Below are 19,475 nucleotides of genomic sequence, written 5' to 3'. Positions count from 1 at the left end.
TGTGTAGTAGGCCATATCATCTAGGTTTGTGTAAGTACACTCTGTGATGTTCCCACAACAATGAAAGCCTAATGATGCATTTCTCAGAATGTATCCCTGTTATTAAGCGACCCATGACTGTAGTTGTATAAGAAAGGAGTTGTGTTCTTAGTACACTGTTCAGCAGTTTATGCTATTTGCATAAATATAATATATTTTAAAACTTATTGATTTAACCAAATTGGGAAAACAGAGGGAGAGTTGTATGTGTGTGAAAAATCACTAAAACTTTTATCTTGGTAAGAGATAATATTGATAAAGCAAGAAATCAAAAAGAACTAAGATCTCTTCTACCATGGCGGGAAGATAATATATCTGATACCTAATATTGAAAAATTAAGAAATATCAGCATAAACATTTTATTTAGAAAGATGGAAACAAAAGGTGAATGGCTAGAAGAGTTGAGGCTGGTAGTCTCTGGAGCTCAGAGAAAAATGGGGAAGGGTTTTCTTTCATAATAAGTCCTTTAGTACTATTTGAATTTTTTTTTCTTTTTTTTTTTTAAAGAGACAGGGTTTTGCTCTGTCATCCAGGCTAGAGTGCAGTGGCAGTTTTATTTTTTTTTTCAACAATAATGTGGCATGTATTACTTGTTAATTAAAATAAATGAATAAATACATAGTCTATGTTCATGGAAAAACAAGGGCCCAGATCCAGGTAACATGTTTCCCTGTAGCCACCACACAGTTGACAAACTATGTAACTTTTAGCAGACTATCTTGTATTTTAGTTTTCTTTATCAAAATATGAATAATTATTACCACATGTGTTCTTGGTATAAGCAATTATACTGTTAGAGGTTTATAACATAGTTGTCAAGACTTACACATCCAGGTTTAAAATGTGGCTCCAGGCTGGGTGTGGTGGCTCACACCTGTAATCCCAGCACTTTGGGAGGCCCAGACAGGAGGATTGATTGAGGCCAGGAATTTGAGACCAAGCTGGGCAACATAGCGAGACCCTGTCTCCACAAAAAATAAAAAAGAAATTAACCACAAGTTGTGGTGCATACCTGTAGTCCCAGCTACTCTGGAGCCTAAGGCAAGAGACTCCCTTGAGCTCAGAAGCTTCAGGTTGCAGTGAGCTGTGATGATGCCAGCCACTGCATTCTAGCCCAGGTAACACAGTGACTTAAAATAAGATAAAATGTCTTAAAATAAAATGAAATGAAATGAAATAATTAAAGGGGAGAGAGCCAAAACAGCCAACTAGAGACATAGCTTGTTGGACTTTCCTGGCTGAAGGGTAGAAGGATAGACTGAGCAGAGCAGAGAACAATTGCAGCTTGGGTGTGGATCACAGAGAGAGATAACAGAGGCATCTGGAGACCCCACCAAGAAAGACTGTGAAGCTGAGAAAGAGGAAGAGAGAGAAAAGAGGACAGCAGTGCAGACCAAATCCAGAGAGGCCCAGAGCCCAGTGAAAGGCTTAGGGAAGCTCCCCTCCCCCACGTGGGTGACTAGGCAAGAAGCAGGACACAAAACTCTCACCCCCTGGGAGAATGCTATGAAAGACCAGAGAGCCAGCATTCTTACACCTAGACGCCTCCTCCTCTGCACCTCCTCCATTGCTGGCATCACAGAAAGTAATTTTGGCTCAAGCTGGCTTGTAGCTGTGACCTCTCTCTGCTGTAGCAACCGCAAGAGTGCTCAGTGCTGAGAAGCCTGTTTCTCTGCAGTGGGGGTGTGCTCCCAGCCAAGCCCACCACTGAGAGTGGAGCCACCACAGTGGCATAACCTGAGAGGTTCATCAAACCTACTAAAGCACCCCAAAGGCAACTCAAGACCAACACTGCTCTCCCTGGAACAGTCAGGGACTGATCTTTGGGGACTCAGAGACAGGTTCATAAGCCAGCTCTGGCACCCTCAACTCTTGATTTGAGAGGCCTCATGAGAAGGAACTAGCAAAAGAACTCCAGAAATATGAAAAATCAAAGTGAAAGGACACCCTCAAAAGAAAACAATAACTCCTTACCAATTGATACCAACCTAAATGAAAAGATTAAAATGACAGATGAAGAATTTTGAATATGGATTGCAAGGAAGCTCAACATAATACAAGACCAAGTAGAAATCCAACACAAAGAAGTAAAAAAAACAATGCAGGAACTGAATGAAAAGTTCTCTAAAGAAAACAAATTATTAAAGAAAACCAAACAGAACTTATGGAAATGAAATTTTCATTCAAGAATTTACAAAACACATTGGAAAGCCTTAAGAATAGGTTAGATCAAGCAGAAGAAAGAATCTCAGAGCTTGAAGATAACACATTTGAGCTAAACAAGTCAATCAAAGAGAAAGAACATAGAAATAAAAAGAATGAACAAAGCTTACAAGAAATGTGGGATCATGTAAAAAGGCCAAATATAAGAATCATAGACATCCCAGAGGGTGAAGAAAAAAATACACAAGGGTTGGAAAATCTATTTGGAGGAAAATTTCCCTGGCCTTGCTAAAAATCTAGATATCCAGATACAAGAAGCTCAACGGACTCCTGGAAGATTCATTGCAAAGAGGCAGTCACTACAACACAGAGTCATTAGACTTGCCAAAGTAAATAAAAAAGAGGCACACCTATGGCAGTAAGGCGAAAAAATCAGGTAACTGACAAAGAAAAACCTATCAGACTAACTACAGATTTCTCAACTGAGACCTTATAAGCCAGAAGGGATTGGGGCCCCATTTTCAGTCTTCTCAAACAGAATAATGGCCAGCCTAGAATTTTATATCCTGCAAAACTAAGTTTCTTATATGAGGGAGAAATAAAGACCTTCTCAGACAAGCAAATACGGAGGGAATTTGTCAAGACCAGACCTGCCCTGCAAGAAGTACTCAGAACTGCATTATACATGGATCAACACAATAGATACTCACCAGTGCAAAATCACCCAAAAGATAAAGGTCAGAGCCCAGATACCATAATTGCTCAAGAGGTAAAACAAAGCAATAAAGTTCTACTCAACAGAATGAATAGAAATCCACCCCACTTATCAATTCTTTCAATAAATGTGAGTGGCTTGAATTCCTCACTCAAGAGCTTAGCCTGGCTGAATGGATAAAAAAATACAAGCCAAGTATCTTCTGTCTCCAGGAAACACATCTGACCCTCAAGGACTCATTCAGACTCAAGGTGAAGGGATGGAAAACAATATCCCATGCAAATGGAAACCAAAAGAAAGCTGGTTTTGCCATTCTCACATCAGATAACATAGACTTCAAATCAACAAAAGTAAAGAAAGACAAAGATGATCATTATATAACAGTAAAGGGAACCATTCAACAAGAACACATAATTCTAAATATTTACATACCTCACAAAGGAGTACCCACATTCATAAAGCAAATCCTACTTGATTTAAACAAAATGATAAACAGCATCTGGGGACTTCAACACCCTACTGATGGAACTGGACAGATCCTCTAAACAGAAAATAAGCAAAGAAACAATGGACTTAAATGGAACTGTAGAACAAATGGACCTAACAGACATCTATAGAACATTCTGCCCCTAAAACACTGAATGTACATTCTTCTCATCAGCTCATGGAACATTTTTCTCTAAGACTGATCATATCCTATGCCACAAAACATGTCTCAACAAATTTTTAAAAATAGAAATTATACCATGTATCAGACCACAGGAGAATAAAATTAAAAATCAACTCCAACAGAAACACGCATCTACACACAAAGTCATGGAAACTAAACAACCTTCTGCTGAATGATAGCTAGGTCAAGGAGGAAATTAAGATGGAAATCAAGATTCTTTGAATTAAATGATAAAGGGGATACAAGTTATCAAAGTCTGTGGGATATAGCTAACACAGTCCTGAGAGTAAAATTTATAGCCCTACGTGCGTACATCCAAAAGACAGAAAGATCACAGATCAATAATTTAATGAATCATCTCGAGGGACTGGAAAAGGAAGCGCAAACCAATCCCAAACCCAGTAGAAGAAAAGAAGTAGCCAAGATCAGAGCAGAACTAAATGAACTTGATAACAAAATAATTATACAGAAGATTAATGAAAGAAAGAGTTGGTTTTTTTGAAAAGATAAACAAAATTGATGGGAATCTTGCTAGATTAACCAGAAGCAGAAAAGAAAGGATTCTAATAAGCTCAATCAGAAATGAAAAAGGAGAAATCACAACTGATACCACGGGCCGGGCGTGGTGGCTCATGCCTGTAATCCTAGCACTCTGGGAGGCCGAGGCGGGCAGATTGTTTGAGCTCAGGAGTTTGAGACCAGCATGAGCAAGAGCGAGACCCCATCTCTACTAAAAATAGAAAGAAATTATATGGACATCTAAAATATATATAGAAAAATTAGCCAGGCATGGTGGCGCATGCCTGTAGTCTCAGCTATTGGGAGGCTGAGGATCGCTTGAGCCCAGGTGTTTGAGGTTGCTGTGAGCTAGGCTGATGCCACAGCACTGTAGCCTGGGCAACAGAGTGAGACTCTGTCTCAAAAAAACAAAAACAAAAACAAAACAACTGATACCACGGAAATACAAAATACCATCTCAGAATACTATAAAAATCTCTGTGCACATAAACTTGAAAATGTGGAGGAATTAGACAAATTCCTCCCTAGGCACACAGCCTCCCTAGGCTCATTCAGGAACAAATAGAGTTTCTGAACAGACCAATATCAAGTATTGAAATTGAAGCAGCAATAAAAAACCTTCCAACAAAAAAAAAAAGGAACTAGATCAGATGGTTTCACATCTGAATTTTACCAGACCTTCAAAGTCCTGGTACCTATACTGCAGAAATTATTCCATAACATCGAGAAGGAAGGAATTCTCCCCAACTCATTTTATGAAACCAGTATCACCTTGATACCAAAGCCAGGAAAAGACATGAGAAAAAAGAAAATTACAGGTCAATATCCCTTTGACTATAGATGCAAAAATTCTCAGTAAAATTCTAGTAAACCGAATTCAGCTGCGCATCAAAAAAATAATTCACCACAACCAACTGGGCTTCATACCAGGGATGCAAGGATGGTTCAACATATGCAAATCTGCAAATTAATTCACCACATGATCTTTTCAATAGATGCAGAAAAAAACATTTGACAAAATCTAACACACTTTTATAAGAACACTTAACAAAATAGGCATAGATGGGATTTACCTAAAAATTATAAAAGCCATATATGACAAACCCACAGCCAATATCATACTGAATGGGGAAAAATTGAAAGCTTTCTTGCTTAGAACTGGAACCAGACAAGGTTGCCTACTATCACCACTTCTATTCGGCATAGTGCTAGAAGTCCTAGCTAGAGCAATCAGAAAATAGAAGGAAATCAAGGTTATCCAAATCGGGAAAGAAGAGGTCAACCTATCACCCTTTGCTGATGATATGATTTTTTTTGGGGGGGGGACAGAGTCTCACCCTGTCACCCCAGCTAGAGTGCAGTGGCATTGTCATAGCTCACTGAAACCTCAAACTCCCGGGCTTAAGCAGTCTCCCTGCCTCAGATTCTCCCACCTCAGCCCCCTGAGTAACTGGGACTACAGGTATGCACCATGATGCCTGGCTAATTTTTTTTTTTTCCTATTTTTAGTAGAGACTGGGTTCTTGCTCTTGTTCAGGCTGGTCTTGAGCTTTTGACCTCAAATGATCTTACCACCTCGGCCGCCCAGAATGCTAGGATTATAGGCTTGAGCCACTGTGCCCAGCCTGACGATATGATCTTATATCCAGAAAACCCCAAAGATTCTGCAAAGAGACTCCTGGAATTGATAAAGAAATTCAGCAAAGTCTCAAGTTACAAAATCAATGTATACAATTCAGTAGCATTCATATACACCAACAACAGTCAAACTGAGAACCAAATCAAAGACTCAATACCTTTCAAAATAGCAATGAAGAAAATAAAATACCTAGGGATATGTTTAACTAAGGACACAAAAGAGCTCTACAGGGGGAATTATGAAACACCAAAATTACAGAGGATGTAAACAGATGGAAAAGCATATCATGGTCATGGATTGGCAGAATCAACATTGTTAAAATTTCTATAATACCCAAATTGATCTACAGATTCAATGCAATACCCATTAAAGTACTGTCATTTTTTGCAGATCTAGGAAAAATAGTTTTTTGTTTGTATGGACTCAGAAAAGACCCCGAATATCCAAGCAACCTTAAGCAATAGGAACGAATTGGAAGGCTTCACTTTACCAGACTTCAGGCTATATACTACAAGGCTATAGTAACCAAAACAGCATGGTACTGGCACAAAAACAGAGACATAGACCTATGGAAAAGAACAGAACAGAGAACCCTGATCTAAAACCATCCTCATATTGCCATCTGATCTTTGACAAAACAGACAAAAACATACACTGGGGAAAAGAATCCCTATTCAACAAATGGTGCTGGGAAAATTGGATAGCCACATGTAGGAGACTGAAACAGAATCTGTACCTCTCACCACTCACAAAATTAATTCATGATAGATAACAGACTTAAACCTAAGGCATGAAACTATAAGAATTCTAGAAGAAAATGTTGGAAAAACTCTTCTAGATATTGGCCTAGGCAACGAATTTATGAAGAAGACCCCAAAGGCAGTCACAAAAACAACAAAAATTAACAAATGGGACTTGATTAAAAAGCTTCTGTACAACAAAGAAAACAATCAATAGAGTGAATAGGCAACCTACAGAATGGGAAAAATATTTGCATCCTATATATCTGATAAAGGGCTAATAACCAGAATCTATAAAGAACTGAAATCAGCAAGAAAAAAATCAAACAACCCCATAAAAAAGTGGGCAAAAAAAATAAGAACAGAAGCTTCTCAAAAGAAGATAGACTAATGGCCAATAAACTATGAAAAAATATTCAAAGTCTCTAATCATCAGGGAAATGCAAATCAAAACCACAATGAGATATCACATAACTCCAGTGAGAATGGCTTTTAGCAAAAAGTCCCCAAACAGCAGATGCTGGTGTGGATGTGGAAAGAAGGAAACACTTATACATTGTTGGTGGGACTCAAACTGCACAAAAACAAATCATGTAACCAAAATTTTTGTACCCCTGTAGCATTCTAAAATAAAATAATAATAATAATAATAATGTGGCTCAACTATTACCCTCTCTAATCCTTAGGTTCTTCTTTTAGGAATTTCATACATACCACTCATATATTATATTAGAGGGAGAAAAAGGAATTTCAGATACATCCTTATTTCACAGTGTTATTGTGAGAATTAAAAGAGATAAAGGATGTAAAGAATTTAGTACATTAGCTGGCACATAATAAAAGCTCCAAATATTGCAGCTACTTTTCTTGAAAACAAGATATGATATCATTTTGTTACATCAATGTTCAAAATGTATATGTCACAGCTTATGACTTAATATCTAGAAATAGTAATGTGTGTTATTAGAATCATTAGAGTTCTATTTGTATTTGTGTTTCAAAGAATAATTACATATCACTTTAGGAAGGCCCCTACTTTCTTAAGAATTGTCAATCATTTCTAAATATTGGTTGAAACTGAGTTCCTATTAAAAAACTATACATACTTTTGAAATTTAACTACATTATCTCTTGGTGAGAGGGACTAAAGACTCTAATAGAAATGAGGCCTCATTATAAACTAAGTATTTGAGTTAACAACAAAAGTGTAAATATGTCCGTAATTCCTGTTTACTAATGGTTATCACCCGTTTACTGGTACTAGACCAAATTTCTTAGCCTATATGTAACAACTCAACATTATGTTATAGTCTTTCATAAATATGTTGATTTTTCTGCTGCTAAGGAACATTCATTCTAAGGAGTTAGGGAATGGCTTAAGCATATATAAATCAGAAAAACAGTAGTTTATTCATTCAGCAAATATTTATGGAGCATTATGTGCCAAGCACTGATCTGGGCACTAGGCATCAGTACCAAAGCAAACAAAAGCATCTATAGTCTAGCGGAGGCAAAGTAGAGACATAAAATAAACAGTAAACATAATAAATAAGAAATATCTGTAGTGTATTAGAAATTGATAAAGGCTATGCAAAAATTAAAAGACTTACAAATATAATGAGAAGATTCAGAAGTGCAGGGAGAAGAGGAAAAACCATCAAAGGAGACTGAGAAGACAGAGCCCTGTGAGTAACATAGGAGAGTATAATGTTATAGAAGTCTAGAGAAGAAAGTTGACCAAAGAAGAGGGAATGATTAGTAGTTAAACGTTCCTGAGTGAAGTGGACCTGAGGATAGACTGTGGGATGTAGCAACAGGAAGATACCATTGGTGATATTGACAAGAGCTGTTTTAGTAAAGATGTGCTATTTAATTCCTTCTGGTCATGGAAGAAGGAGACAAGGAAGATAGTTACTGATCAGCTCTCTTCTTTTTGTGATCTTGTGGCACTAGTGGTAGCTTGATCTTTGGTAAATTTGTAACAGAAATTTAGGATACCGTTTGGTTTGGCTTGGATGTCAGCCTGGTCAGTAGGATCAAATGGTTGGTAAGATTATACTGATAGCAGAAGTATAAGATTATACTGATAGCACCAGAATGAGATTTCTTTTGTGAGAACCCCAAACCCAGAACCTCAGGAACTAGTCACTTGGTAGGTTACATTATTTAGGTTTAGAAAAGCTAATGAAGAGAATCTGCGATGTGTGGGCATTGCAATCAGTTGACTCCAGGTGGCATTCCTAGAGGTTGCTATAGAAAAAGAAAATAGCTTAAAGAGGGAAAAATTTATCCCTGGTTATAACTCCATTTAGTCCACTAAGAAAAAGAATACTAAGTCAAGGGGAGAATTTTCCTTCTTTATTTTTAGTTTAATGTGTTATTCTACATTTAGAATACATATGATTAACTGGGGTGGGAGGATGATCAGAAATTCAACATTTAACTGCTGTCATCTTAGCAAGGGCATACTGAGTAGATAGCATCATCATAATACGTGGGCTGAGATGAGGCTGCTCCAGACGAGTCTCTCTCAAAGTTAATTGATGGAAACTTCCCACCTTCAAGAATTTTTATTACCTTAGTAATTCTATGCCAAGACTACTGAAACACAGCTGTGGGTGCTGTGCAGACGCCCACATTGCCAGTGTCAGGAAGGATGACTTTTAAACCTCTAATTTAACTAATAACGTCTTTAGTGATTTGTGTAGGTTTGGTATTGTGATGAAAATGCTTCCTGGCTTGGTTTATAACAAGAATTCAGTTTGCAGTCTTAAAATGTATATTGTCTTAAAATGCATGTAGAAGATACTAAGAAGTCAACTTAGAAAAAGATCGAACTAAAATATTATCCTGTCCATCTAACAGAACTTACCCACCCATAGCATTTGAAAATAAATACAAATTAAATGTTTTTATGCTATATTAATCTATCTATTGTGGTTTCTGTTTTATAACAAGATGGCAACATACAGTGCTGAAACAACAAAGCCTGCTTTCGTATTTAATTCCAATCTGACTCCTTTCCTCTAATAGAAAATACAAATTCATTGGATTGATATCAACCCATATCATGGAGAATAGAATAATAAACTCTTGTAAATAAATATTTTAAAAGAGGTAGGAAAGGCCAGGTGCGGTGGCTCACGCCTGTAATCCTAGTCCTCTGGGAGGCTGAGGTGGGAGGATCGCTCAAGGTCAGGATTTTGAGACCAGCCTGAGCATAAGTGAGACCCCATCTCTACTAAAAAATAGAAAGAAATTAACCGAACAACTAAAAATATTTGGAAAAAATTAGCCGGGCATGGTGGCACATGCCTGTAGTCCCAGCTACTCAGGAGGCTGAGGCAGGAGGATCACTTAAGCCCAGGAGTTTGAGGTTGCCGTGAGCTAGGCTGACGCCACGGCACTCTAGCCCAGACAACAGAGCGAGACTCTGTTTCCAAAAAAAAAAAAAAAACAGAGGTAGGAAATAGTACTCTAGTTTAAAATATAAAATTTCATAACTAGTTAGTAAAAATATTATTTTATATGAAGTTTATGATGTAGGTGTGTCTCTTTAAGAAGACAAGCTATTACAAAATCTGAAGGATTCTTTCTTATTGGATTCACTGCAAGGATTAATTACAGTGATCAAAATAAATATATATTCAATGTTTAAGATATACCTAGTACGTAGGCATACTTAGTATTCCTAAATTACTCACAAAAAAATATAGAGAGTTTGTTTCTACTCAACTCAATTATGTGAAAACATTTGTTTAGATCTGAAGTCTTAGTTTATACTTTTAAACTGCCTTTGTCTCATCTTGGAAATTAAAAGCCTTATTTGAAATAGAACAATAGAAGTGGAATTTTTTTTTGACAGAATCTCAGTCTGTTGCCTGAGCCAGAGTGCCATGGCATCATCATAGCTCACTGCAACCTCAAAGTCCTGGGCTCAAGCGATCCTCTTGCCTCCCAGGTAGCTGGGACTACAAGTATGCACCACCATGCCTGGCTAATTTTATTTTTCTATTTTTAGTAGAGACGGGTCTCAGCTCAGGCTGGTCTTGAACTCCTGACCTCAAGAAATCCTCCTGCCTCAGCCTCCCAGAGTGTTAGGATTATGGTTGTGAGCCACCCCACCCAGCTTCCAACAAGTTAGTTGAATATCAATCAAATAATAAGTTTTTAGAACACTTGATTGTTGTTGTTGTTGTTGTTGTTTTTTGAGTTTGTGGGGTTTTTTTGGTTTTTCTGTTTTGACACAGGGTCTCATTCTGTCACCCAGACTGGAGTGCAGTGATGTCATCAAAGCTTACTGCAACCTTAAACTCCTGGGCTCAAGTGATCCTCCTGCCTCAGTCTCCCAAGTACCTGGGACTACAGGTGCATGCCACCATGCTTGGCTAATTTTTCCATATTTTTTTTTTTTTTTAGCAGAGACAGGATCTTGCTATGTTGCTCAGACTGGTCTTGAACTCCTGGCCTCAAGTGATCCTCTTGCCTTGGCCTCCCAAAATGCTAGGATTACAAGTATGAGCTACCATACGCAACCAGTTTACAGAAATTTTAGGTCTCTCTCAGTGTGCAACTATATGTGTTCAGTCTCCAAAATCAATAATTAAAAGGGTGTGAAATTTGTACATGGGGTAAGAAAGATTTATTACACAGTGATTAGGATATACAGAAGTAAAAGTTTATTTATTTCTCTGAGAAAGAAAGAAGGAGAGAGAGAGAAAGAGATGGAGTGAGTAGCCACGGCACACCAATGAAGGAGTAGAAATCCCAGGTTGGTAAGGAAAAGTTGCTTGTAGTTTTAAAGGGTAAAAATGGCTTTTCCCCCCTCACTTTAGCAGACTGATAATAGAATGGGTGGCAAAGCTGTTGGAGGTGCTCTTTATTTTTTTCTTTTCTCTGTGAGGCTGGGGTATCTGAATCCTTGAATTCTGCATTTTTGGTAGGAACTAAGGCAGAGAGCTGGAGCAGGGAGTTTACACCCCTAATGTCTGCTTGAGGCTCTTCAAGGCTGAGAAAACAAAATTCTTAGAGATAACAAGTTAGGCCATAGGTGTTTAATTAAACAAAACAAAGGACAGTTGTACTTTGAGTTTTCTCTTCACGGGGACAATTATGTGCTGTGAGTTTATTTCTCTTATTTTCTGTTTGATATTTGATTTTCCTCTGTTAGGTAGGTTATTAATAAGGCCACCTTTCAACAGTGATCCATAATTATTCTTCATATTTATACGTTTTTATTTTTGTGGTAACATGAAGAAATCACAGTGTTTAAGTTACAAGTTATGAGCCCAGAAATTTAAGATTGCAGTGAGCTATGATGATACCACTATACTCTAGCTCAGGCAACAGAGAGAGACCCTGTTTCAAGAAGGGGGAAAAAAAAAAAAAGAATTGATGAAGCAAGATTGACCTACCCAGATAAGTATTTGGAGGATAAAGATGATGCTAGCCAATTTGAGCAGCAGAAAAGAACAATCAGAACATTGATGAATCCAAGTTTTGTGGGGTTTTGTGTGTGTGTCTTCAGAACACTTATTGTTAGCTTAGAGCAAGACCCCATGCTTTGTTTACAGAGCTCTGTTTATGAAAATGTAATAGAGCCTGGATTTTAGCTTTACAATATATAACATTTGAGAAAGTCAGTATACACAGAAATTTAGATGTGCATTCATGTATTCTTTAACATAAATAGTTTTAATGAAGTGAAGTGTTTTATTTATGTGACTAAACTTAAAAATTAAAACTAAATTGCCACTTAATGTCTTTTCAAAATTGTTCAAAAGTTATTTATGTATATAATTTTTATAATATTTAGATACAAAATAGGCAAGGATTTTATCTTTATGAATATATAAAATCTGCTTTGATGTCTAAAAGAAATAAGAAAGTAACAAATTGGTACTATGAAAACATTTCCTTTTGTTCACAGGATGTGAATTGCTGGAAGGTAAGAATGGAAAACATTTCAGAATATCTGTTTATATTACAAAAAGCAAAAGATTATTCCTGGACTATATTTGAGGGTTCTAACAAGATTAATTTGGCTTTAAAAGATAACAGTCTCCCAAAATGATACGTACTGCAAAAGTTAACAAAATTTCTAATCACTCTGTACTTTGGCAGTGTTTTCAACACAATAACATTTGTAAGCCTAGTTCTCCAAACTGCCACGATTATTGGCCCTCTTCTGATATTTGCTAGGCTTATTACATTTGCCAAACTTTAAAATCTTCTCTATCTGAATCTTTCAAGCATTTTAAGAGAAATGATGAAAGAAAGCAGTTTGCCATGTTGTTGTCATGGTAGTCACTCCTGGTAATTCTCTTAAAATGACAAGTGTTAATGATAAGCTTTTATTTGAGGTATATCAAATATTCTCTGATGTGACTGTGCTTTAAAATATATTTGCAATTCTGATCTTTCAGAAATAATCACTTTCAATTAAGAGTCAAAACTATAAGACGTTATTCACGCTAAGTGTTATAGCTTTCTGAAACGTTTCGGAATAACTGATGTGGGTGAAGCATCTAGCTTGATGTTTTACATCTAGCTATTAGTCAGCTAATCCTTTTCCCTACTTCACTGAAAATATTTTCATTCTGTCTGACAAAAGTAAAAAATTATACTAACTGTGACTAAAAATGTATTGCAGATGACACATTAATGAGACTAATGGTTTTTGCCTTATTCTCCAAAGTTTTCATATTCTTACCTTTGGTGAACTTATATCCAGATAATTTATAATTACACAAAAGATAATCCTTTTTTGGAACTCTAGGGGAACGAGATGACAATAAAGGTCTTCAGATCATTTTTTTTAGTGTAAATTTAACAACAAAAGAACCAGGTAAATGTCATAACTGTGTACTAAAACTCTACTCAGGCAAAATATTTGGAATATGTCCTGTTAATCAGAGTAAAGCGTGATAGAATGGTAAAGATAAGCAATGCTCACAAAGAATGTAGGTCTGTGAAGGAAAATTTTGGCTCATCAAGAAAAGTTCAATTAGATAGCATGGAAGGAGAAGTAGTAATACTGTTTATAAAGCGTTTGGATTTTAAAAGGATCCCATCAGTTTATTTCATAATTGTTAAAGGGCAGTAGCTTTCAAGAAAAATTTTTTCACCATAATTAGGATTCCATATATATATATATACATACACACACATACACACATACATACACATGTGTATATATCTGAAGCAATACTTTAGCCTTACCTCAGGTACCCTATTCTGTTTCCTTTTTAAAAAAATGCTATTCATAGTTCATACATTGATTTCATTACCCACTAATGGATCATAACTTGCAATGTGGAAAATACTGATCTATAATAAAGAGAATTTTCTAAAATTTTTTTCCTTGGGGACTTAGAGTGTGAGCATTGCCATTTTCTGTTTCTGAAGCACTCACTTCTTTGGTCTCACCTAGACCTTGTTATCAAAATTTGCATCAGCTCCAAAATCTTGTACACAAGCATCCTACTCTCAGACTACAACATTCTGCCCTAGATTTTGTGCCCAAATACTCCCACCTACAATTCTTTAATTACATTTAGACCACATTGATTTACAACTCAAGTCTGTTCTTTCTTTCTTAGCCAACTTAGAGTCCATGGTCCAACATTATAATCACATCCTTAAAAAGATACTCAATTCCCATGTCTCTCCTTCACTTTATGGTACTACCTTGCAAAACCCCAAATCTTGATGAACTAGACAATTCTTCCTACCTACACATGTGCCAGCTCATTGACCATAGACGGAAAAAGTCACACCTTCAGAAAAACTGGCTTCATTTAAAAATTATCTCAGACTTCCAACAATCTCTTAGCAATGTCTGACAGTCCTACTACTCTGCAGGACTATAACCCCTGTAAAAGGGTAGGGGTTTTGTCTTTTTTGTTCATATATATCACATATATTCTGAGCACTAGAACAGTGCCTGGCACATAGTAGTCTCAATAAATATTTGTTGACTCAAACCATTAAACGGGAACATCCTTTTTTTCTGCTAACAAACCTAAAATCTACCTACATCTGTATCCATTTTCTTCCTTCTTTTTCCAACTAAGGAAATGTGCCTCATCCTATCGAAGGCCAATATTCACACATGTAGATTGGGTCTCGTCCCTTCTTGCCTGCTCAAGAACTTTGCTCCTTTGGTCATCCCTTCTCTCCTCCTGCATTATCTAACACTCTTCACTGGGTCATTTCATTTCATGTATAGTCAAACTCTACACCATTCTAAAGCCACCACCACAACTTTTCCTTTCCCCTGTCCTCTATCAGTTACTGTCCCATATCTCTGTTTCCCCTCTCTGCCAAATGTCCTTGCCTCCTACTCACTAATCAACCCATTCTAGTCTGATTTTCACTTCCACTTTTCAATGGTTCTTTACAAAATTGGTGACTCTTTTTAGTATCTTTATTGTGATATAATTCACATACAATAAAAGTTACCCATTTAAATTGTACAATTCAGGGCCAGGTGTGGTTGTTCACACCTGTTATCTCAGTAGTTTGGGAGGCCAAGATAGGAGGATCTTTTGAGGCCAGGAGTTCGAGACCAGTCTCTACAAAATACAAAAAAAATTAGCTGGGCATGATAGCACATGCCTGTAGTCTTAGCTACTTGGGAGGCTAAGGTAGGTTCACTTGAGCCTGGAAGTTGGAGGTTGCAAGTAAACTATAATCAGGCCACTGCACTCCAGTCTGGGCAATAGAGTGAGACCCCATATCAAAAAAAAAAGTGTATAATTCAATGGTTTTAATATATTCACAGTTCAACCATTACCATAATCTTAAGTTTTAGAAAATTTTCATCACCCTGAAAAGAAACCCCTACCCATTAGCAGTCACTTCTCATTTTCCACCCACCACCTCAGCCCTAAGCTACTACTACCGTACTGTCTGCTTCTATAAATTTCCTATTCTGGACTTTTCATATAAATGGAATCCTATAATATGTGGTCTTCCTGACTGGCTTCAGTTACTTACCCATATGTTTTCAAGGTTAATTCACATTGTAGCATGAATAAGTGCCTCATTTCTTTTTATGATTGAATAATATCCCATTGTATGAATATACTGCATTTTATCATCATCAATTGATGGACACTTGGTTGTTTCTTCTATTTGGCTATTATTAATAATGTTGCCGTGCATATTCATGTGTAAGTTTTTGTGTGAATGTATGTTTTTATTTCTCATGAATATATACCTAAGAGTGGAATTGCTGGGCCATATGTTAACTTTATGTTTAAAATTTTAAGGAACTCTTTAAGCAGCATGACTTTACATGCCCAATATATGAGAGTTCCAATTTCTACACATAGTTGCCAATACTTGTTAGTACTACTTGTCTTTTTTATTATAGCTATCCTAGTGGGTGTGAAATGGTTTCTCAATGTGGTTTTGATTAACTTTTCCCTAATGACTAATGACGTTAAAAAGAAAAAACTTATTTCTATATAATCACACACTTCCGACACCAAATGTGTGGGAATTTTTCCCATCGACCAATTCTTCAGTTCTCCCCTGATATCAGCTAGGTGTCCTACAATTTAACTCAGTTCTGACACTGACTGCCTGGAGTTAGAGCAGACGCTATAGGTGAAGGGCTCAGTCCCACAAGACTGCCCCCACCTTAGATGCCAGTCACAAGTCTGGGCCTTCCAGACTTCTGACTAACTGGCTATAAGTCAGGGGTTCCTACAACCCCTTCTCAGATTCAATAATTCGCTATAATGGCTCACAGAAGTCAAGGATACATTTCGTTATGTTTGCTGGTTTATTAAAGGATATAAGTGAACAGCCAGATGAAGAGGTACATAGAGTGAGGTCCCAAAGGGGAAGGTCCTGAACACAAGAGCTTCTGTTGGAGTTGAGGTATGCCACCCTTCCAGCACATGGATATGTTCACCAAACCAGAGGCTCCCTGAACACCATCTTTAGAGATTTTCATGGAGGCTTCATCATGTAGGTATGATCAGTTAATTATTCAGTCAGTCTCCAGCTTCTCTCCCTTCCCTGGAGGATGTGGGGGTATGGGGCTGAAAGTTCCAAGGATCTAATCATGGCTTGGTTTTTCTGGTGACAAGCCCCCATTCAGGAGCTCACCAAGAGTCACCTTACTAGGACAAAAGACAATCCTATTACCCAGGGAAATTTCAAAAGATTTAGGAACTCTATGTCAGGAACCAGATTCAAAGACCAAATATTAGAACAAAAGATGCTTCTAGCACCCCTATCACTCAGGAAATCACAGGGGTTTTGGAGCTCTGTTTCAGGAACCAGGGGCAGAAAACAAATATATATTTCCTATTATGTCAACAGATGTTGAGCATATTTTCCTGTGCTTATTGGTCATTTGTATATTTTCTTTGAAAATGCTAGTCAGATCCTTTGGGTTGTCTTTTTATTATTGAGTAATAAGTATTCTGTGTATATTCTACCAGTCCCTCATTGGATATACAATTTGCAAATATTTTCTGCCATTCTCTGGGTTGTCGTTTCACTTTCTTGATTTGTGGCACAAAAGTTTTTAATTTTGATGTAGTTCAACTTAACATTTTTTCCTTTTTTACTTGTTCTTTTGATATAATATCTATTAATAAGAAAACCATTGCCTAATCCAAGGTCATGAGGATTTACTCCTATGTTTCAAGAGTTTTATATTTTAACTCTTATATTAGTTTTAGATTATATTAGTCTTATATTTAATATTGTTATTAATACAATTAATAACTAATATAATTATATATTCAATATAATTATAATTAATTAATATTATATTAGTTTTATATTTTATCTCTGTGACACATTTTGAGTTAATTTTTGTATATGGTGTAAGGAAGAGGTCCAACCTGACTATTTTGCATGTGGATATCCAATTGTCCTAGCACCATTTGTTAAAAAGATGGTTCTTTCTCCCATTGAATTGTCTTGGCACCCAGTCAGTGATGATTTACATGCTATTTAATTCAGTATTCTTTTTTTCCACTTATTTAACCTCTTAGCAGTATTGACACAGTTCACCATTCCCTCCTTCAAATACTCTACTCTCTTTGTTATCCTTTTCCTTATCTTGCTATTTCTCTTCAGTCTTTATAGGTCCCTCATCTTCTACTAAGCTTCTAAATGTTGGGTTTTCAGTTACTGAGGCTGTGTGACCAATTACCACAAAACTTGGTGGCATAAAACAATCATTTATTATGCTTAATGTTTCTTTGGGTCACAAATTCACACTGGCTAGAGCAGGGTCAGCTTACCTGTTCCATTATATCTGAGGCCTCAGTTGGAAGACTTAGGCTGGAGACCGGTATCATCTGAAGGCCTGTGAACTTACATATCAAGCTACTGATAATGGCTATTGGCCGGGGGGTGGGGGGCGGCTCAGTTTATACCCACATGAGTCTGTTCATGTAGTTTCTCCACATGGGTTAGTTTGGGCTTCCTCACAGCACAGTGTCTGGGTTCCAAGTATCCAGAGGGAGAGAGAGGAAAAAGGAAGAAGAAGCTGGGGGAAAGCCATGTGGGCTTTTATGACCTACCTCCAGAAGTCACACAGTGCCACTTTTGCTATAGATTTTTTCATCAAGGTAGTCCCCAAGTCTCACCCACATTCAAAGGAATGGAAACAGACTCTACCTCTTCGTGGAGAATGGCAAGGTCCTAAAATAGCATGTAGGATCAGAAATATTATTCAGAAAAACAATCTGCCACAGTCTTTTCTGGTCACACTATTCATCTTCTTCCCATGTGCTACATACACTCATCCCCACCCCCAAGGTCTCCCAAAACCTCATCCCATATGGCACCAGGCTGAAGCTTGAGGTCCAAGATCTCATCGAGGTCAGGCCCAGATGCAGATGAGATTCCTTGGGTACGGTTTTTTTTTTCCTTAATCTCCAATAATTATCAAAATGTATACTCTATTAGATCAATTGTATACTAATAATTACATTGATAATAAAGAAATTATTTAAGGCCAAGTATGGTGATTCATGCTGTAATCCCACCACTCTGGGAGGCCGAGGTGGAAGGACCACTTGAGGTCAGGAGTTTGAGACCAGCCTAGGCAACATAGTGAGACCATGAATCCATAATAAATTTTTAAAAAATTAGGCATGGTGGTGCACACCTGTAGTCCCAGCTACTTGGGAGGATGAGGCAGGAATATCACTTGAGCCCAGGAGTTTGAGGTTTCAGTGAGCTATGATGACACCACTGCACTGTCTGGGCAACAGAGAGAGAACCTATCTCAAAACAAAAACAAAAGTTGTTCATATACTTTTTCTTTAAAAACAAATTTTATTTTATAAATTGACTCATAATAATTGTACATATTTACAAGGTATATAGTGATATGTCAGTATATGATATATAGTCATCAGATCAGAGTAATTAGCATTTATCATCTCATTTATCATTTTTTTTGTATTGAGAACATTCAGTATCCTCTTTCTTGCTATATATTATTAACTATATATTGTTGTTAATTATAGTCATCTTATAGTGCTTTAAAACACTAGAGCTTATTCCTCTATCTAGATGTAATTTTGTATCCTTTAACAAATCTCTCTCTATGTCCCTCTTCCCCTTACCTTTCCCTGCCTCTAGTATCCTCTGTTTTCTTTTTTACTTCTATGAGGTCAACTTTTTTTAGCTTCCACATATGAGTGAGAACATGTGGTATTTAACTTTCTGTTCCTGGCTTATTTCACTTAACATAATGTCTTTCAGTTTCATCCATGTTGCTATGAATGACTGGATTTCATTCTTTTTTATGGCTGAATACTATTCTATTGTGTATATATACCACATTTTTCTTTATCCATTTATCTGTTGATGGACACTTAGGTTATTCCATCCATATCTTGGGTATTATGAATAGTGCTGAAATAAACATGGGGGTGCAGATGTCTCTTTGATCTATTGATTTCCTTTCATTTGGATAAATACCCAGTAGTGGGATTGCTGGATCC

At 36.9% G+C, this 19,475-nt stretch overlaps 1 protein-coding gene across 1 annotated transcript in view; it reads left to right on the top strand.

Moving 5' to 3' along the window:
- The window catches only part of PPM1E (protein phosphatase, Mg2+/Mn2+ dependent 1E), a 186,132-nt gene that overhangs the window by 136,526 nt on the left and 30,131 nt on the right, over window positions 1–19,475 (top strand). The gene's annotated exons all lie outside the window — the stretch shown is intronic.

Source organism: Lemur catta, chromosome 15 (assembly GCF_020740605.2).
Source record: "Lemur catta isolate mLemCat1 chromosome 15, mLemCat1.pri, whole genome shotgun sequence".
NCBI classification, from domain to species: domain Eukaryota; kingdom Metazoa; phylum Chordata; class Mammalia; order Primates; family Lemuridae; genus Lemur; species Lemur catta.
The sequence above is the reverse complement of the archived record's forward strand: the minus strand, read 5'-3'. Positions and strand labels throughout refer to the sequence as shown.